Raw genomic sequence first — 19,321 nt, forward strand, 5'->3', positions numbered from 1 at the left:
AAAGGCACTTATTGGCGCGTCAATAAGCATTTTGCATGTACTTGGTTTAAAGTCTAATGTTAGTCATCTGTAAACATGTATAATCCCTTTAACAACAACTAAACTGTCTTATTAACATTAACACATTAATAACAAATCACTTATTAACACGTTAATATGCATTTTGCAGGTACTTGGTTTAAAGTGGGAACAGTCATCTATAAACATTTATAAACAACTAAACAGTGTCTTATTACCATTAACAGACTGTTAACAAAGCACCTATTGACGTGTTAATAGGCATGTTGAAGGTACTTGGTTTAAAGTGGGAACAGTCATCTCTAAACATTTATAAACCACTTATAAGAACTAAACAGAGTCTATTAACGTTAACAAATTGTTAATGTAGGCACCTATCAACACGTTAATAGACATTTTAAAGGTACTTGGTTTAAAGTGGGAACAGTCAACTAAAAACATTTATAAACAACTAAACAGTGTCTTAATACCATTAACAGACTGTTAACAATGCACCTATTAACATGTTAAAAGGCATTTTGCAGGTAGTTGGTTTTAAGTGGGAACAGTAATCTATAAACATTAATAAACACATTATAAAAAACTAAACAGTGTCTTAATAACATTAACAAATTGTTAAAAAGGCACTTATTGACGCGTCAATAAGCATTTTGCATGTACTTGGTTTAAAGTCTAATGTTAGTCATCTGTAAACATTTATAACCCCTTTAACAACAACTAAACAGTGTCTTATTAACATTAACACATTAATAACAAATCACTTATTAACACGTTAATATGCATTTTGCAGGTACTTGGTTTAAAGTGGGAACAGTAATTTATAAACATGTATAAACCCATTATAAGATCTAAACAGTGTCTTATTAACATTATCAAATTAACAATGCACTTAACGCGGTAATAGGCATTTAGTGGGAACAGCCATCTATAAATATTTATAAAGCCTTTAAAAACACCTAAACAGAGTCTTATTAACATCAACAAATCCCTAATAAAGTGTCTTATTAACACTGAAAGTGTATTATTAACATCAACAAATCGATGATTAAAGGGGCACTCCACCACTTTTCAACCTGTTCATATAATTGGTCCTCACTCAAAAATAGTAAATACATTTTCTTTTTTTCTTTTTCTCAGAGGAGGGTTGTGGGCAGGTCAGAAACCCATCGTCTTGTGACATCATCGATTGCCAATCCAGCTTATAGAAACTGCAGGCTTTCTATTCCTGAAAAATTGCAATTTTAAAGTGGAAGCCATTGTTCTCGCAATAATAAAAATCTAAATATTCTTTTCAAAAATATTGATTAAATCCTTTTTTTGGAAAATGATGATGTCACAAGACGATGGATTCGGAACTTCCCACAGCTCTCCTATGAGACCCGGACTGAGTAGAAAAAAATGAACATTAGTGAGGACCTATTATATGAAGACAGGTTGAAAAGTGGTGAACTACTCCTTTAAGTATTCATTAACACCTTAAATAGGCATTTTTCAGCTACCTGTTGCAAAGTGGGAACAACATTAACAACTTACTATTTATCTTTCTTTTCACTTTAGGTAAATAAAAGGAGGTCATTCATTCTTAAAGGAAGGCTGTGCACAAACAGAAGTAGGCTAGTAATGTTTTGGGACTATTCCTTTGCAGCTTATGTAATATCATTCCAGTTTATGTACAACTATCACTGTTGTACACCTCTTCCTCCTCCTGCCATCGCTTGAAGATGAAGAGCTTGAGGAATTTGAGGCGAAGGTGGTCGAGTAGCTGGACTCGGACGGTGACTTGACAGAGGTTGGAGACTCATTTCTTGATGCTGTAAAAACAAAATGCAAAATGTTATATAAATAGGAAGTTAGGCATTTTAGACATGTTTTGTTCATAAAGGGGTTACAGTGCACTTATTGTAAATAATAATAATAATAACAATAAATAAATAAATAGGAGCAGCGCTCTTCCGAGCACAGGTCTCCAATGTGATAAGCAAATGTGAAAAGGGTGCCATGTCATCTGTGGCCTATCATGATTTCGTTCCAAAGATGTGTTTTGCTCAAATTGAGCTGCTGGTGGCGCTATAACAGGCCAATGTGAAAAGGGTGGCATTTATTCCTTGACCTACGGAAATCACAAGCTGCGATTTGAGGCATTTTGTTCAAAACGGACCAATCCTGCAAACTTTGGAAGCCACTCAACTAGGATGGAATATGAATTATCGGACAGCTCAGTCTTGATCACTTGCCTATAGCTATACTCAGTTCCACACATATTCCTGTGATTTTTGGAACAAATCTGGAGTAATTTAAAAAAATGTGTTTTACTTAAGTCAGCCTCCAGGTGGCACTATAAAAAGCAGATGTGAAAAGGGCAAAGGTTTTTCCTTGGCCTCTTGGGAGTACGCATACAAAGTTTTACACTGATCGGTGGAGTTAGAACCATAGACTGTAAAAAAAATATGGACGATGCGAAGCCATTGGTTTCTATGCTGCGAAGATGACGTTTTTCGTTCAAAAGGGAGCACACTTGCAAAAGCCAGTCTTAGCCTATCAGGATGGAATTTGAAGAATCTGAAAGACCTGTTTCGTTTAATGACTATAGAGATAACATGTACCGATTTGCGTGATTTTTGGACAAAATCGTTAGAAGTGCTGTCCAAAAATCTTGGATCACATGACCACATGGGGTGGCAGCCTGTATTACAATTAGGGGTGCAACGGTTCACGGTATAAAACCGAACCGTACGGTACGCCCTGCACGGTACCCGAACCGTACGCCTTCATGTGAACCGCGGTCTTTTTGTGTTTGCAAATTAATTAATTTCTTACAGCTGGACAGCCACTGTGCATCGTGCACAAGACAATCTCCAATAAACCCCGCTCCGCAAGTAAACACGCACTAATGTCCCATCACCGTAGCCCTCAACCCCACCTACTCTGTAACAAGAGCCGACATTCACACTCGCAGCAGAGCAAAGCAGTTGAGAGTCCTCACAGAGACAGAAAAACAAAACGAAGCCAGTCTTGCTAGTCGCTAAGCTGTGCAGTGCGGAGCGCATAGTTGTTGTAACATGGAGAACAAGTCCAGGAGAAATCTGCTTGTTGTTGTTAGTCCCATACATCATTACAGACTGACCATAGCAGGCAGCGTTAGCAAGCAACAAAGCCAAACGTAGCGTAGCCCCAAGCCAGAGTGTCAGACACCCGCTAGCCTCACTGACTGACTGAGTGGAGGAGCAACGCATGGTGAGTGTTGTTGCCATGTCTGATCATTATAAGCCACATTGAGCTTGTTTTTATGTAAAGTTGCTTGTAGGCTAAATAATGGTGGATGCGGTGGTGAGCTTGTAGATCGGCTTGGCCACTTTCAAATAGCCGACGTGTATAGGTTTAACGACCTCACGTGGCCTATATTCAATTATTTAAGCATTGTTTTCATAGATCTGGTTGCTTATTCCTCTCGCAAAGTTTGGCAACACAGTGAACACACCCGTCTATTTTGGTTATAGTAATGAAAACGTACAGAGGCTATTTGCTCAAGCTTGTAGCCTACTATAGTATCTCTTGTTGTGTGCAAAACAATTTGTTCATAAATAAAGCACTTTGAAACTGAAGACGATGGCCAATATTGATGATAATGATAATAGAAAAGAAAATCATTTTTCCCCCTTTTTATTTTATTTTATATTATTATTATTATTTAACCCACCTTAAGGCTAAGAGGCACTGTCATAATTCAATTTGCTTAGAAGCAAAATAAAAATAGATTTTTGGAAAGTCTTTTTTTTTAATGCAAAACACGCACCGAACCGTACCGAAACCGTGACCCCAAAACCGAGGTACGAACCGAACCGTGGGCTAAACGAACCCTTGCACCCCTAATTACAATCCATTGTAAACAATGGAGCGATGGTCCCAAAATATGAGTTCTGTTCAACCAATTTATTTTGACCAAATCGACAAATGGGCAGATGACAATTTGGATTAAATAGATGGGTACATCCACAATATTCATGGCAGTTAGGTTGCAATGTTACTCTGTACAAGAGACTTGCTACTAGGGATGGAGCTCGTTAATTTTTATTGATAATGAGCACCTTATCGATCATGCTTATCGAGCCGGGCTTTTATCGAGCCCACTATTGAGCATTTTCTGTTATTTTGTGGAAAGACATGAGACACTATCAATTCTGAAGTTTTTTTTAAATATGTTATATGTATATAGTATAGTTTTACAGTACTATTCATAAGTTATTAATACTAGCCTGTACTGTAAAATTATACTATAAATTGTATGGTATATAATATAAACTATAGGCTAACATTTCCATGTTTTTCTTTTTTTTTTTACAGTAATGCATAGGCCTATCGATTTTTTCCATAATATCTTTTTGTTTGTTTTAAGCAACAACAAAAATCTATATTTGCACTACATTTGACTAGGGCCTTCAAACACAGTACTTTAACTTAACAGACAGAAGGCAAGTAACCTTTTTATTTTTGGAAAATATTTGAAGAAACTAAATGTGTACCGTCTCTTTAAAAATGTAATTTATAACGCATAGTACGACGGTGTCACGCAACAAAAAATACCCAATCAACAAGCTCACACAGCGTCTGCTCGCACCGCGTTGTGAGCTTGTAGATCTGCTTTTCGGTAGACTGAGAAGAAGTCACGCTGGCAACGCTATACGGATTCATTTGCACGGAGCGATATATTATAACTCTGCGGCGGGGATTTTGAGTGTCCCAAACGGATTTATTATCAATGGAATCATTCATATTTTCAAGCACCACATACTTTGGGTGGAAGAGATCGGTTGTCGCGCTGCTGAAACAGCCGACGCCCCGACGCTGCCGTTGTTTTAACTCGTCGTCGCAGACATTCAAAGTTATTGCACTTGGGTGGGTCTTATGTGATGCACTATGGACAATTAGTGCCTCCGCATTGTCGAAGTGTTCCTTCCCGAGCATGTAACCGTGGCCGTGCTGCATAAGGCCTATTGCATTTAGCTCTCCCCTTGTCTTTTCTAAAATGTAACCAAACTTTTTAGTGTTTCACAAGTTCAACCATTGTTCCACGGCACACACTTGCAAAGCACACAACTATCAATGACGCAATGTAGCCTACCTCCTGTCCCAGCCCCCTATAGCGGTCCATGACGTGTCGGACTCGTTATGAGGCTTACCCGATAACAGGCTCGACAGAGCAAAAGCTTATTGATACTCGGGTCTCGATAAATTCAGAACCGGGTTTGTAATGGACCCAGTTTTCGGGCTCCATCCCTACTTGCTACAGTATCTGTGCAGACTAGTGCTTGCTCTGCCATCATATTAACTTACTGTATTGTGATTTTTGCATATAAATCAGGAACAAGAAATTGTTAATATGATGGCAGAGCAAGCACTGCAAAGATTGCAAGTCTTTGTACACATTAAGGTTGCAACCTAACTTGAATATCGTTACCGTGGATTAAATCAATCCAGTTACTGTAGCCCTTCTATTTAATCCTTTTGGGGATTTTTCATCGTCCTGCTGGACGGAGGAGCATTAGGACCATTCATTCTTTTACATTAAAACAGGCTTCACTGTAAACGTAATGATTTATAGCCGTTTGTGGGGGGTTCGGGGGGTGAAACCGTAACAAAGTGAAAACCCCTTTGAAAGTGGAAAAGGTAAAAACGATTTGTATCTCCCGCTTTCATCTAAATACCGTAAACGCAGCAAACCACTGAAAATTATAAGATGTGGGACGTCCTAATAGGGCTGTCACGATTAGGAATTTATCCAGATGATTAATTGTCATAGAAATAATCGGCGATTGACGAATATATCGTCTTTTTTCCCCCCTTCATTTTATGCCACTATGATAAATAGCTTTGAGCTCATACACATACTGTACCTTAATGAAGAGCAATTTAATTGCTTTTTAAACATCAGTTCAGTGGTGTAAACTGTAAAGTAACTATTAAGTACATTTATTTGCTAACGTTAGCCCTAATTTATACCGTAGCTATTTGAAAATAGCCGATCTACAAGCTCACAACAACGCGTCGCAGTGCGTTGTGAAAATAGCCGATCTACAAGCTCACAGCGCGTCGCGGTGCGTTGTGAAAGTAGCCGATCTACAAGCTCACAACGCGTCACGGTGCGTTGTGAAAATAGCCGATCTACAAGCTCACAACGCGTCGCGGTGCGTTGTGAAAATAGCCGATCTACAAGCTCACTACGCGTCGCGGTGCGTTGTGAAAATAGCAGACAACTGCAAAAATAGCCGACACTGAAAATAGCGACAGTAGCCTATAATGTTTATCATGACACGATCCAGCATCTATAGCTCGTCGCCGTCTGTGTGTAATCATCATCCCCTCCATAAGCTGCAGTAAAGGCATTGACTCCAGTCCTCTGTGTTGAAACGAAACGTGAAGTGAACGCCTTTTTCTGTATCGTATCATAAGGAATAAATGTAGTCCCGGGATGTGTATGGTACATGTGTCTGTTCCGACCGTCTGGAACAAACTTTTTAAGCATTTTTAGTTAGCCAGCCAGTCTGCCTGTGCTGTGTGACGGCAGTGCGTTGTGTTGACTGACTGACTGAGGAGGACCAGCATTGAGCTGGCTGCTAGGAAGTAGAACGGAACTTGGGCAGTGCGGTCATGGCGACATGCGCCACCTAGCGACCTGGCATGCAAATTACCGACAAATTGCGTTTTCATCTAAAGACCACATAAAAAATGAAAACTAAACGGCTCTTAGCCGTTTTCCACGAAGCTCGTTTTAATGTGAAAGTCATTTTGAAAATGAATAAGGGTAATAATAACAATAATAATAATAATAATCCAGCAACAATTTCATGGACCCCTTGCAGTAACTCCGGACCCCCTAGGGGTCGTGGACCCCCCGTTGAGGACAGGGGGGTCGCACCAAATTCTGGGCCCTGGGTACAAGGATTCACTCACATTTTGTGCTTTAAAAAGTTGCTATATGCAGTTTTCTGCTGAGATAAGCAGGCAATTGCTTATTTTATTTTTTTTACTTTATTATATTCAGACGGCTAACCATGCTTCCTAAATAAATGTTGTCTCTGTGACACTTCCTGGGGCCACAATCTGCCTCCATAACTATAATTTTCCTCTGTGAGAAGTTCTATCATTGGTCGATAGACAGATAGCCTGCCCAGTAAGCAGAGCAATCAGGGCCGCCTCTTGTTGTTGTTCGGATTGGTTGACCTGTCTGTCAATCCTTTTAGCCCCGGTCGGCTGGTTCATGCACCAATGAGCTGCTAGTGACAGAGACTAGATTCTTTTTAGGGAGCATTGTTTAGCCGCCTGAATATAATTAAATACAAATAAAAAAATAAAATAAGCAATGGCCTGTTTCCTGCTTATGTCAGCAGAAAACTGCTTATAGCAACTTTAACCATTGAAAAATAGCAGATGTACAAGCCCACAGCGCGGCGCCGAGTGCCACGCTGCGAGCTTGTAGATCTGTTATTTTTGAAAAATTGTGAACATTTTTCATGGGGTCTTTGAATATTTCAAATCCCTCTAAGGTTTTAGAAAAAACCTATGTTTCTATGTCAGTGGTGCTCAAACGTTTTCATGTGAAGGACCCCCAAAATGATACGTATTTGGCCACATCTCAAAATATTTAGTTCCAGGGACCCCCCAGAAGCAAAATTGTATCTAAAAATGTTACCTTAAAAAATACCCATATTCAAAGATTTCCACACATTTTCATGACTTAAAAAATAGCAGATCTACAAGCTCGCAGCGCGGCACTCAGTGCCGCTCTGTGAGCTTGTGGATCTGCAATTTTTCAATAGCTAAAGTATAAAATAACAATATAAAATCAAATTGGTTTAATCTCATGCTCTCAAGAGTGCTTGTTACAATAAAACACTTAAAATATCTGTAAATATTTTCTAAATCTACAGCAGTGGTCCTCAACCTTTTCAGGCTGTGACCCCCTAAATAATCATATTTTAACTGGGGACCCCCCACCCTGACAAGCATTAAGAGTTGAGGCATTACATTTTGTATAACTCGGTTATATTGTGAAAATAGCAGATCTACATGCTCACAATGCCTCGCGTTGTAGATCTGCTATTTTCACAATTTCTGCGTCTAATATATGCCAATTTGGCCAATGTTTAATTTGTCATTTTAGAAGTTTTAAAAGGTCCTTAAATTGTCACTTTAGAAATGTGCAGATACCCTCTATACACTTAAACTTTATGTTGGTTTGTTTACTGTTGAGTGAGAAAACAGTGTTGCACATTAAGCTAATCTTCTGGAGACCCCCCAAAATAATTTGGGGACCCCCAGGCCCTGGTTGAGAACCACTGATCAACAGTAATGCACTTAGCAAATTCGTTTAGCCCTTAGCAGGAGGTTACATCACAGCCAACAAAAACAACATTAAACAGGCCTAAGTGAAGTACAAACAAAACAAAAAAAACGTCATACTGTACCTTAGGATGCATACATGAACAAAGAGGGGCTTGTAGGTGAATTCGCTGACTTGTAGGCACTTAAACTGTTAGAACAACACGCAGAAGTTGCGTGCATATCGACGTTGTGTTTACTGTGTTGTACAATATGTCCGTGTTACGTTCAAATGCGGCCGGACGGAAACGGCGTTTTGCCGATAATAGTTCCGCATTGTTCACAGGAGGGTGGGAGGAACCATAGAGTTAGGTGGGAACAGCTTTAGCACTGACTGACACAGCTGCAATTAATTACTGTCACGTACCACGCCACCTGTACTGTGTGGAACTGAAGTTTCAGATTGGCTATGAGTGTCAGGCAGTGGTTTAAGCAAAGTAACTAAGTATTTGTACTTTACTTGAGTATTGACACAATGACACAACTCCTACAATGTTTGCCCTAACATCACATTCAGGCCGATTTTTTAAAACACATTTATGGACACCGCTTAATGTTGCCCTAAATTCACGCAAATCGGTATACAATATGTCTAGACTCATGTCATCAACATGGATCTGTCCCATTTAGCGCCACCTTCAGGCCGATTTTTTAAAACACATTTATGGACACCGCTCCTACAAATGTTGCCCTAAAATCACGCAAATCGGTATACAATATGTCTAGACTCATGTCATCAACATGGATCTGTCCCATTTAGCGCCACCTTCAGGCCGATTTCTTAAAACACATTTATGGACACCGCTCCTACAAATGTTGCCCTAAATTCACGCAAATCGGTATACAATATGTCTAGACTCATGTCATCAACATGGATCTGTCCCATTTAGCGCCACCTTCAGGCCGATTTTTTAAAACACATTTTTGGACACTGCTCCCACAAATTTTGCTCTAAAATCGCGCAAATCAGTACACATTCTGTCTACAGTCATGTCATCAACATGCATCTGTCCCATTTAGCACCACCATCAGGCCGATTTTTACATGCGACCTGACAGTCTCTTATCTCCCATATGAAACCCTTGTTGCGACCGTCAGGTCGCAGTTACTATCAAAACCTCCACCGGCTGTCAGTCAGTCCGTCTGTCTGTCTGTCTGTCTGTCACATCACGTCACGGCACGTCACACTTTTGCCCAACTCATATCTCCGCCACCGTTGCCCCTATTCATGCCAAACTCTGCACACACACTCCTTGCCTGCCAAACAACAACCTTCAACCTCTCACATGGCCCTTTTCTAGCGCCACCTTGAGGCCGATACTTGCAAAAGACATTTTTGGACACTGCTCCTACGAATTTTGCCCTAAAATCACGCAAATCGGTACACAGTATGTCTACACTCATGTCATCAACAAGGATATATAGCGCTACTATTAGGCAGATTTTTTCAAACACATTTTTGGACACTGTTCCTACAGATTTTGCCCTAAAATCATGCAAAGTGGTACACATTATGTTTAGTGTTTATTGTCACTTTTTCAGTTTATATTCCTTCCTATGGGATCCATAGACACTCGGAAGCGACGATGACCAACACCTGATCACCCAAATACCCAGACTAAATGTGCTGCATAACCAATGAGCAGAATAAGTCCGCCTTATAAGGTAATGGGTCCACCTTCACCATGACCAACCAAACTCACTGGTCATGGAAGGAAAACATTGGAAGGACTATACCCACCAGTCCAATTGCCACTTGGAAAAAGGGAAAGGACTGTACCCACCATTTTCACTGAGGAGGCAGCCACGTGTAAGACTGAGTGTGCACCAACAATGCGGGAACCACGTCCAGGTGATAATAAGCTGCAAACGTAGATGGCGACGCCCAATTGGCCGCCATGCAAACCTCCTGCATGGAGACCCCCTGAGAGAGGGCCCATGAGGTCTACAACCCCCTGGTGGAATGTGCCTAAAGGTCCTCCGGCAGAGGAACCTGAGCACTATCATAGGCTTCCCTGATAGCCTCCACAATCCACCTAGAACTGGAGGCCTTAAACACCTCTTTTCTCTTTGGAGAGTTGCTAAAGGAGACAAACAGACTGTCTCTCATTCCTAGTCCTCAACTAACTATTATGCCTTCAAGGCCCTCACTGGACAGAGGCAATGCAGATGCCGGTCCTCCTCCGATGCAAAAGGAGGAGGGTGAAAGGCGACCAACTCGACCGGGTCCCTAGTCACAATCCCGTTCTTTGGTACAAATTGGATATTGGGCTTAAGCAGAACCTTAACACCTTCTAAGCCTGGCCGTACTCCCTCGGACTTCCTACTGGGTCCCATCAGCCACGCCGTCTATTCCCGGACTTTTGATATAAATTATAATAAAAAAAAAAAAAACATCGGAAATTCTTCTCTGTGTCTTTTTGGAGCGATCTGAAAGGGTTAATATGCTCTGACAGTCATTTTCTGGTGCTGGGTGTGATACTCCTAATATCCAGCAGGCCACGCCGTTGACTCACATTCTGGATGGATGGCTGGCCAGGAGGAGCCTCATCCTCTCCCCAGTGTTGAAACTCAGCAAGAAGCTCAAACAAGATGGCTGGTCTTTGTCTCTGTTCGTGGATCGCGGTTTCAATCACGTTCGGGCGCCGCTTCTCTATCGCTCCTTTCCCTGCTTCGCCGCACGTAAACGAATGGAATTGATCTCCCCTCCGCCTCGCCAAAGTAAGATCGCCGACCTCTGCAGGATGAATATGTACGCTGTGTCGAGCACTCCAGTACGTGTTGTTATCATGTGGGCTTTGTTTTTTTAAAACATGTTTGTAAATAAATGGCTTATTTCTTCGGCGCTACCTCTGTTCAGAGGGTTCTGCCGCGGCTTGCAACGTGTTAAGGTCACTGTTAGCAAACCTCATACAGTCCACTGACCCTTTTGGCTGTAGTCAACGCCAATACGAGCACAGTTTTGAGACTTAGGTGTCTCAAAAAAACCTTCCCCAAAGGTTCGAAAGGGCCTCGTCTCAAACCCCTCAAGACCACCTCTAAATCCCAGGCGATCTGGCCATCTGACTGGTGCGCTTGGCACCAGCCATAAACAAGGTCACAAGAGGGCACATCACCATTGACACCTAGGTGACAAGCATTAATAGCCGCCATATAGCCCCTGAGCGTAGACGGTTTCAGGCCTCCACACTTGCGAAGCGGCCAAGAGAAATCCACTTCTTCTGCACTCAACATATTGTTAGCTTTAGCTAGTATACGGGGGAAGGGCTAGGTTAGCCGTTAGCTAATACACAAATGTTTGGCTAGCACTGCTAATCCTACCGGTTTAAGCACAGAAGTCTGCAGTGGATGGGAAAAACCAACGGAACTGTAGCAGATGTACAAACGACTGTAGACATACTGTGTGCTGCTTTGTGTGATTTTAGGATAAAATCTGTAGGAGCAGTGTCCAAAAATGTGGTTGAAAGAATCAGCCTAATGGTGGCGCTATAAGGGACAGATCCATGTTGATGACATGAGTGTAGACAAACTGTGTACCGATTTGTGTGATTTTAGGGCAAAATTCGTAGGAGCAGTGTCCAAAAATGTGTTTTAAAAAATCGGCCTGAAGGTGGCGCTAAATGGGACAGATCCATGTTGATGACATGAGTCTAGACATATACCGATTTGCGTGAATTTAGGGCAACATTTGTAGGAGCGGTGTTCATAAATGTGTTTTAAAAAAATCGGCCTGAAGGTGGCGCTAAATGGGACAGATCCATGTTGATGACATGAGTCTAGACATATTGTATACCGATTTGCGTGAATTTAGGGCAACATTTGTAGGAGCGGTGTCCATAAATGTGTTTTAAAAAATCGGCCTGAAGGTGGCGCTAAATGGGACAGATCCATGTTGATGACATGAGTCTAGACATATTGTATACCGATTTGCGTGAATTTAGGGCAACATTTGTAGGAGCGGTGTCCATAAATGTGTTTTAAAAAATCGGCCTGAAGGTGGCGCTAAATGGGACAGATCCATGTTGATGACATGAGTCTAGACATATTGTATACCGATTTGCGTGAATTTAGGGCAACATTTGTAGGAGCGGTGTCCATAAATGTGTTTTAAAAAATCGGCCTGAAGGTGGCGCTAAATGGGACAGATCCATGTTGATGACATGAGTCTAGACATATTGTATACTGATTTGCGTGATTTTAGGGCAACATTTGTAGGAGCGGTGTCCATAAATGTGTTTTAAAAAATCGGCCTGAAGGTGGCGCTAAATGGGACAGATCCATGTTGATGACATGAGTCTAGACATATTGTATACCGATTTGCGTGAATTTAGGGCAACATTTGTAGGAGCGGTGTCTATAAATGTGTTTTAAAAAATCGGCCTGAAGGTGGCGCTAAATGGGACAGACCCATGTTGATGACATGAGTCTAGACATACTGTGTACAAATTTGTGTGATTTTAGGGCAAACATTGTAGGAGTTGTCAATACTCAAGTAAAGTACAAATACTTAGTTACTTTGCTTAAACCACTGCCTGACACTCATAGCCAATCTGAAACTTCAGTTCCACACAGTACAGGTGGCGTGGTACGTGACAGTAATTAATTGCAGCTGTGTCAGTCAGTGGAACTATTATCGGCAAAACGCCGTTTCCGTCCGGCCGCATTTGAACGTAACACGGACATATTGTAACACAGTAAACACAACGTCGATATGCATGCAACTTCTGCGTGTTGTTCTAACAGTTTAAGTGCCTACAAGTCAGCGAAATCACCTACAAGCCCCTCTTTGTTCATGTATGCATCCTAAGGTACAGTATGACGTTTTTTTTGTTTTGTTTTTACTTCACTTAGGCCTGTTTAATGTTGTTTTTGTTGGCTGTGATGTAACCTCCTGCTAAGGGCTAAACGAATTTGCTAAGTGCATTACTGTTGATCAGTGGTTCTCAACCAGGGCCTGGGGGTCCCCAAATTATTTTGGGGGGTCTCCAGAAGATTAGCCTAATGTGCAACACTGTTTTCTCACTCAACAGTAAACAAACCAACATAAAGTTTAAGTGTATAGAGGGTATCTGCACATTTCTAAAGTGACAATTTAAGGACTTTTTAAAACTTCTAAAATGACAAATTAAACATTGGCCAAATTGGCATATATTAGACCCAGAAATTGTGAAAATAGCAGATCTACAACGCGAGGCGTTGTGAGCATGTAGATCTGCTATTTTCACAATATAACCGAGTTATACAAAATGTAATGCCTCAACTCTTAATGCTTGTCAGGGTGGGGGGTCCCCAGTTAAAATATGATTATTTAGGGGGTCACAGCCTGAAAAGGTTGAGGACCACTGCTGTAGATTTAGAAAATATTTACAGATATTTTAAGTGTTTTATTGTAACAAGCACTCTTGAGAGCATGAGATTAAACCAATTTGATTTTATATTGTTATTTTATACTTTAGCTATTGAAAAATTGCAGATCCACAAGCTCACAGAGCGGCACTGAGTGCCGCGCTGCGAGCTTGTAGATCTGCTATTTTTTAAGTCATGAAAATGTGTGGAAATCTTTGAATATGGGTATTTTTTTTTAAGGTAACATTTTTAGATACAATTTTGCTTCTGGGGGGTCCCTGGAACTAAATATTTTGAGATGTGGCCAAATACGTATCATTTTGGGGGTCCTTCACATGAAAACGTTTGAGCACCACTGACATAGAAACATAGGTTTTTCAAAAACCTTAGAGGGATTTGAAATATTCAAAGACCCCATGAAAAATGTTCACAATTTTTCAAAAATAACAGATCTACAAGCTCGCAGCGTGGCACTCGGCGCCGCGCTGTGGGCTTGTACATCTGCTATTTTTCAATGGTTAAAGTTGCTATAAGCAGTTTTCTGCTGACATAAGCAGGAAACAGGCAATTGCTTATTTAAATTTTTTAATTTTATTTAATTATATTCAGGCGGCTAAACAATGCTCCCTAAAAAGAATCTAGTCTCTGTCACTAGCAGCTCATTGGTGCATGAACCAGCCGACCGGGGCTAAAAGGATTGACAGACAGGTCAACCAATCCGAACAACAACAAGAGGCGGTCCTGATTGCAGCCTCTGCTTACTGGGCAGGCTATCTGTCTATCGACCAATGATAGAACTTCTCACAGAGGAAAATTATAGTTTTGGCGGCAGATTGTGGCCCCAGGAAGTGTCACAGAGACAACATTTCTTTAGGAAGCATGGTTAGCCGTCTGAATATAATAAAGTAAAAAAAATAATAATAAGGAATTGCCTGCTTATCTCAGCAGAAAACTGCATATAGCAACTTTTTAAAGCACAAAATGTGAGTGAATCCTTGTACCCAGGGCCCAGAATTTGGTGCGACCCCCCTGTCCTCAACGGGGGGTCCACGACCCCTAGGGGGTCCGGAGTTACTGCAAGGGGTCCATGAAATTGTTGCTGGATTATTATTATTGTTATTATTACCCTTATTCATTTTCAAAATGACTTTCACATTAAAACGAGCTTCGTGGAAAACGGCTAAGAGCCGTTTAGTTTTAATTTTTTCTGTGGTCTTTAGATGAAAACGCAATTTGTCAGTAATTTGCATGCCAGGTCGCTAGGTGGCGCATGTCGCCATGACCGCACTGCCCAAGTTCCGTTCTACTTCCTAGCAGCCAGCTCAATGCTGGTCCTCCTCAGTCAGTCAGTCAACACAACGCACTGCTGTCACACAGCACAAGCAGACTGGCTGGCTAACTAAAAATGCTTAAAAAGTTTGTTCCAGACGGTCGGAACAGACACATGTACCATACACATCCCGGGACTATATTTATTCCTTATGATATGATACAGAAAAAGGCGTTCACTTCACGTTTCGTTTCAACACAGAGGACTGGAGTCAATGCCTTTACTGCAGCTTATGGAGGGGATGATGATTACACACAGACGGCGACGAGCTATAGATGTTGGATCGTGTCATGATAAACATTATAGGCTACTGTCGCTATTTTCAGCGTCGGCTATTTTTGCAGTTGTCTGCTATTTTCACAACGCACCGCGACGCGTTGTGAGCTTGTAGATCGGCTATTTTCACAACGCACCGCGACGCGCTGTGAGCTTGTAGATCGGCTATTTTCACAACGCACTGCGACGCGTTGTTGTGAGCTTGTAGATCGGCTATTTTCAAATAGCTACGGTATAAATTAGGGCTAACGTTAGCAAATAAATGTACTTAATAGTTACTTTACAGTTTACACCACTGAACTGATGTTTAAAAAGCAATTCAATTGCTCTTCATTAAGGTACAGTATGTGTATGAGCTCAAAGCTATTTATCATAGTGGCATAAAATGAAGGGGGGAAAAAAGACGATATATTCGTCAATCGCCGATTATTTCTATGACAATTAATCATCTGGAGAAATTCCTAATCGTGACAGCCCTATTAGGACGTCCCACATCTTATCATTTTCAGTGGTTTGCTGCGTTTACGGTATTTAGATGAAAGCGGAAGATACAAAGCGTTTTTACCTTTTCCACTTTCAAAGGGGTTTTCACTTTGTTACGGTTTCACCCCCCGAAGACGCCATTTTCGTCTAAATGACCCCCCACAAACGGCTGTAAATCATTACGTTTACAGTGAAGCCCGTTTTAATGTAAAGGAATGAATGGTCCTAATGCTCCTCCGTCCAGCAGGACGATGAAAAATCCCCAAAAGGATTAAATAGAAGGGCTACAGTAACTGGATTGATTTAATCCACGGTAACGATATTCAAGTTAGGTTGCAACCTTAATGTGTACAAAGACTTGCAATCTTTGCAGTGCTTGCTCTGCCATCATATTAACAATTTCTTGTTCCTGATTTATATGCAAAAATCACAATACAGTAAGTTAATATGATGGCAGAGCAAGCACTAGTCTGCACAGATACTGTAGCAAGTAGGGATGGAGCCCGAAAACCGGGTCCAATTTATCGAGACCCGAGTATCAATAAGCTTTTGCTCTGTCGAGCCTGTTATCGGGTAAGCCTCATAACGACACGTCATGGACCGCTATAGGGGGCTGGGACAGGAGGTAGGCTACATTGCGTCATTGATAGTTGTGTGCTTTGCAAGTGTGTGCCGTGGAACAATGGTTGAACTTGTGAAACACTAAAAAGTTTGGTTACATTTTAGAAAAGACAAGGGGAGAGCTAAATGCAATAGGCCTTATGCAAGCACGCCCACGGTTACATGCTCGGGAGGGAACACTTCGAGAATGCGGAGGCACTAATTGTCCATAGTGCATCACATAAGACCCACCCAAGTGCAATAACTTTGAATGTCTGCGACGACGAGTTAAAACAACGGCAGCGTCGGGGCGTCGGCTGTTTCAGCAGCGCGACAACCGATCTCTTCCACCCAAAGTATGTGGTGCTTGAATGATTCCATTGATAATAAATCCGTTTGGGACACTCAAAATCTCCGCCGCAGAGTTATAATATATCGCTCCGTGCAAATGAATCCGTATAGCGTTGCCAGCGTGACGACTTCTCAGTCTACCGAAAGCAGCTCTACCGAAAGCAGCTCTACAAGCTCACAACGCGGTGCGAGCAGACGCTGTGTGAGCTTGTTGATTGGGTATTTTTTGTTGCGTGACACCGTCGTACTATGCGTTATAAATTACATTTTTAAAGAGACGGTACACATTTAGTTTCTTCAAATATTTTTTCAAAAATAAAAAGGTTACTTGCCTTCTGTCTGTTAAGTTAAAGTACTGTATTTGAAGGCCCTAGTCAAATGTAGTGCAAATATAGATTTTTGTTGTTGCTTAAAACAAACAAAAAGATATTATGGAAAAAAATCGATAGGCCTATGCATTACTGTAAAAAAAAAAAAAAAGAAAAACATGGAAATGTTAGCCTATAGTTTATATTATATACCATACAATTTATAGTATAATTTTACAGTACAGGCTAGTATTAATAACTTATGAATAGTACTGTAAAACTATACTATATACATATAACATATTAAAAAAAAAAACTTCAGAATTGATAGTGTCTCATGTCTTTCCACAAAATAACAGAAAATGCTCAATAGTGGGCTCGATAAAAGCCCGGCTCGATAAGCATGATCGATAAGGTGCTCATTATCAATAAAAATTAACGAGCTCCATCCCTAGTAGCAAGTCTCTTGTACAGAGTAACATTGCAACCTAACTGCCATGAATATTGTGGATGTACCCATCTATTTAATCCAAATTGTCATCTGCCCATTTGTCGATTTGGTCAAAATAAATTGGTTGAACAGAACTCATATTTTGGGACTATCGCTCCATTGTTTACAATGGATTGTAATACAGGCTGCCACCCCATGTGGTCATGTGATCCAAGATTTTTGGACAGCACTTCTAACGATTTTGTCCAAAAATCACGCAAATCGGTACATGTTATCTCTATAGTCATTAAACGAAACAGGTCTTTCAGATTCTTCAAATTCCATCCTGATAGGCTAAGACTGGCTTTTGCAAGTGTGCTCCCTTTTGAACGAAAAACTTCATCTTCGCAGCATAGAAACCAATGGCTTCGCATCGTCCATATTTTTTTTACAGTCTATGGTTCTAACTCCACCGATCAGTGTAAAACTTTGTATGCGCACTCCCAAGAGGCCAAGGAAAAACCTTTGCCCTTTTCACATCTGCTTTTTATAGTGCCACCTGGAGGCTGACTTAAGTAAAACACATTTTTTTAAATGACTCCTTCAGATTTGTTCCAAAAATCACAGGAATGTGTGTGGAACTGAGTATCGCTATAGGCAAGTGATCAAGACTGAGTTGTCCGATAATTCATATTCCATCCTAGTTGAGTGGCTTCCAAAGTTTGCAGGATTGGTCTGTTTTGAACAAAATGCCTCAAATCATAAACGCAGCTTGTGATTTCCGTAGGTCAAGGAACAAATGCCACCCTTTTCACATTGGCCTGTTATAGCGCCACCAGCAGCTCAATTTGAGCAAAACACATCTTTGGAACGAAATCATGACAGGCCACAGATGACATGGCACCCTTTTCACATTTGCTTATCACATTGGAGACCTGTGCTCGGAAGAGCGCTGCTCCTATTTATTTAGTTATTGTTATTATTATTATTATTTACAATAAGTGCACTGTAACCCCTTTATGAACAAAACATGTCCAAAATGCCTAACCTCCTATTTATATAACATTTTGCATTTTGTTTTTACAGCATCAAGAAATGAGTCTCCAACCTCTGTCAAGTCACCGTCCGAGTCCAGCTACTCGACCACCTTCGCCTCAAATTCCTCAAGCTCTTCATCTTCAAGCGATGGCAGGAGGAGGAAGAGGTGTACAACAGTGATAGTTGTACATAAACTGGAATGATATTACATAAGCTGCAAAGGAATAGTCCCAAAACATTACTAGCCTACTTCTGTTTGTGCACAGCCTTCCTTTAAGAATGAATGACCTCCTTTTATTTACCTAAAGTGAAAAGAAAGATAAATAGTAAGTTGTTAATGTTGTTCCCACTTTGCAACAGGTAGCTGAAAAATGCCTATTTAAGGTGTTAATGAATACTTAAAGGAGTAGTTCACCACTTTTCAACCTGTCTTCATATAATAGGTCCTCACTAATGTTCATTTTTTTCTACTCAGTCCGGGTCTCATAGGAGAGCTGTGGGAAGTTCCGAATCCATCGTCTTGTGACATCATCATTTTCCAAAAAAAGGATTTAATCAATATTTTTGAAAAGAATATTTAGATTTTTATTATTGCGAGAACAATGGCTTCCACTTTAAAATTGCAATTTTTCAGGAATAGAAAGCCTGCAGTTTCTATAAGCTGGATTGGCAATCGATGATGTCACAAGACGATGGGTTTCTGACCTGCCCACAACCCTTCTCTGAGAAAAAGAAAAAAAGAAAATGTATTTACTATTTTTGAGT

This window comes from Nannobrachium achirus (genome assembly GCF_963921795.1).
Source record: "Nannobrachium achirus genome assembly, chromosome: 19".
NCBI lineage: Eukaryota > Metazoa > Chordata > Actinopteri > Myctophiformes > Myctophidae > Nannobrachium > Nannobrachium achirus.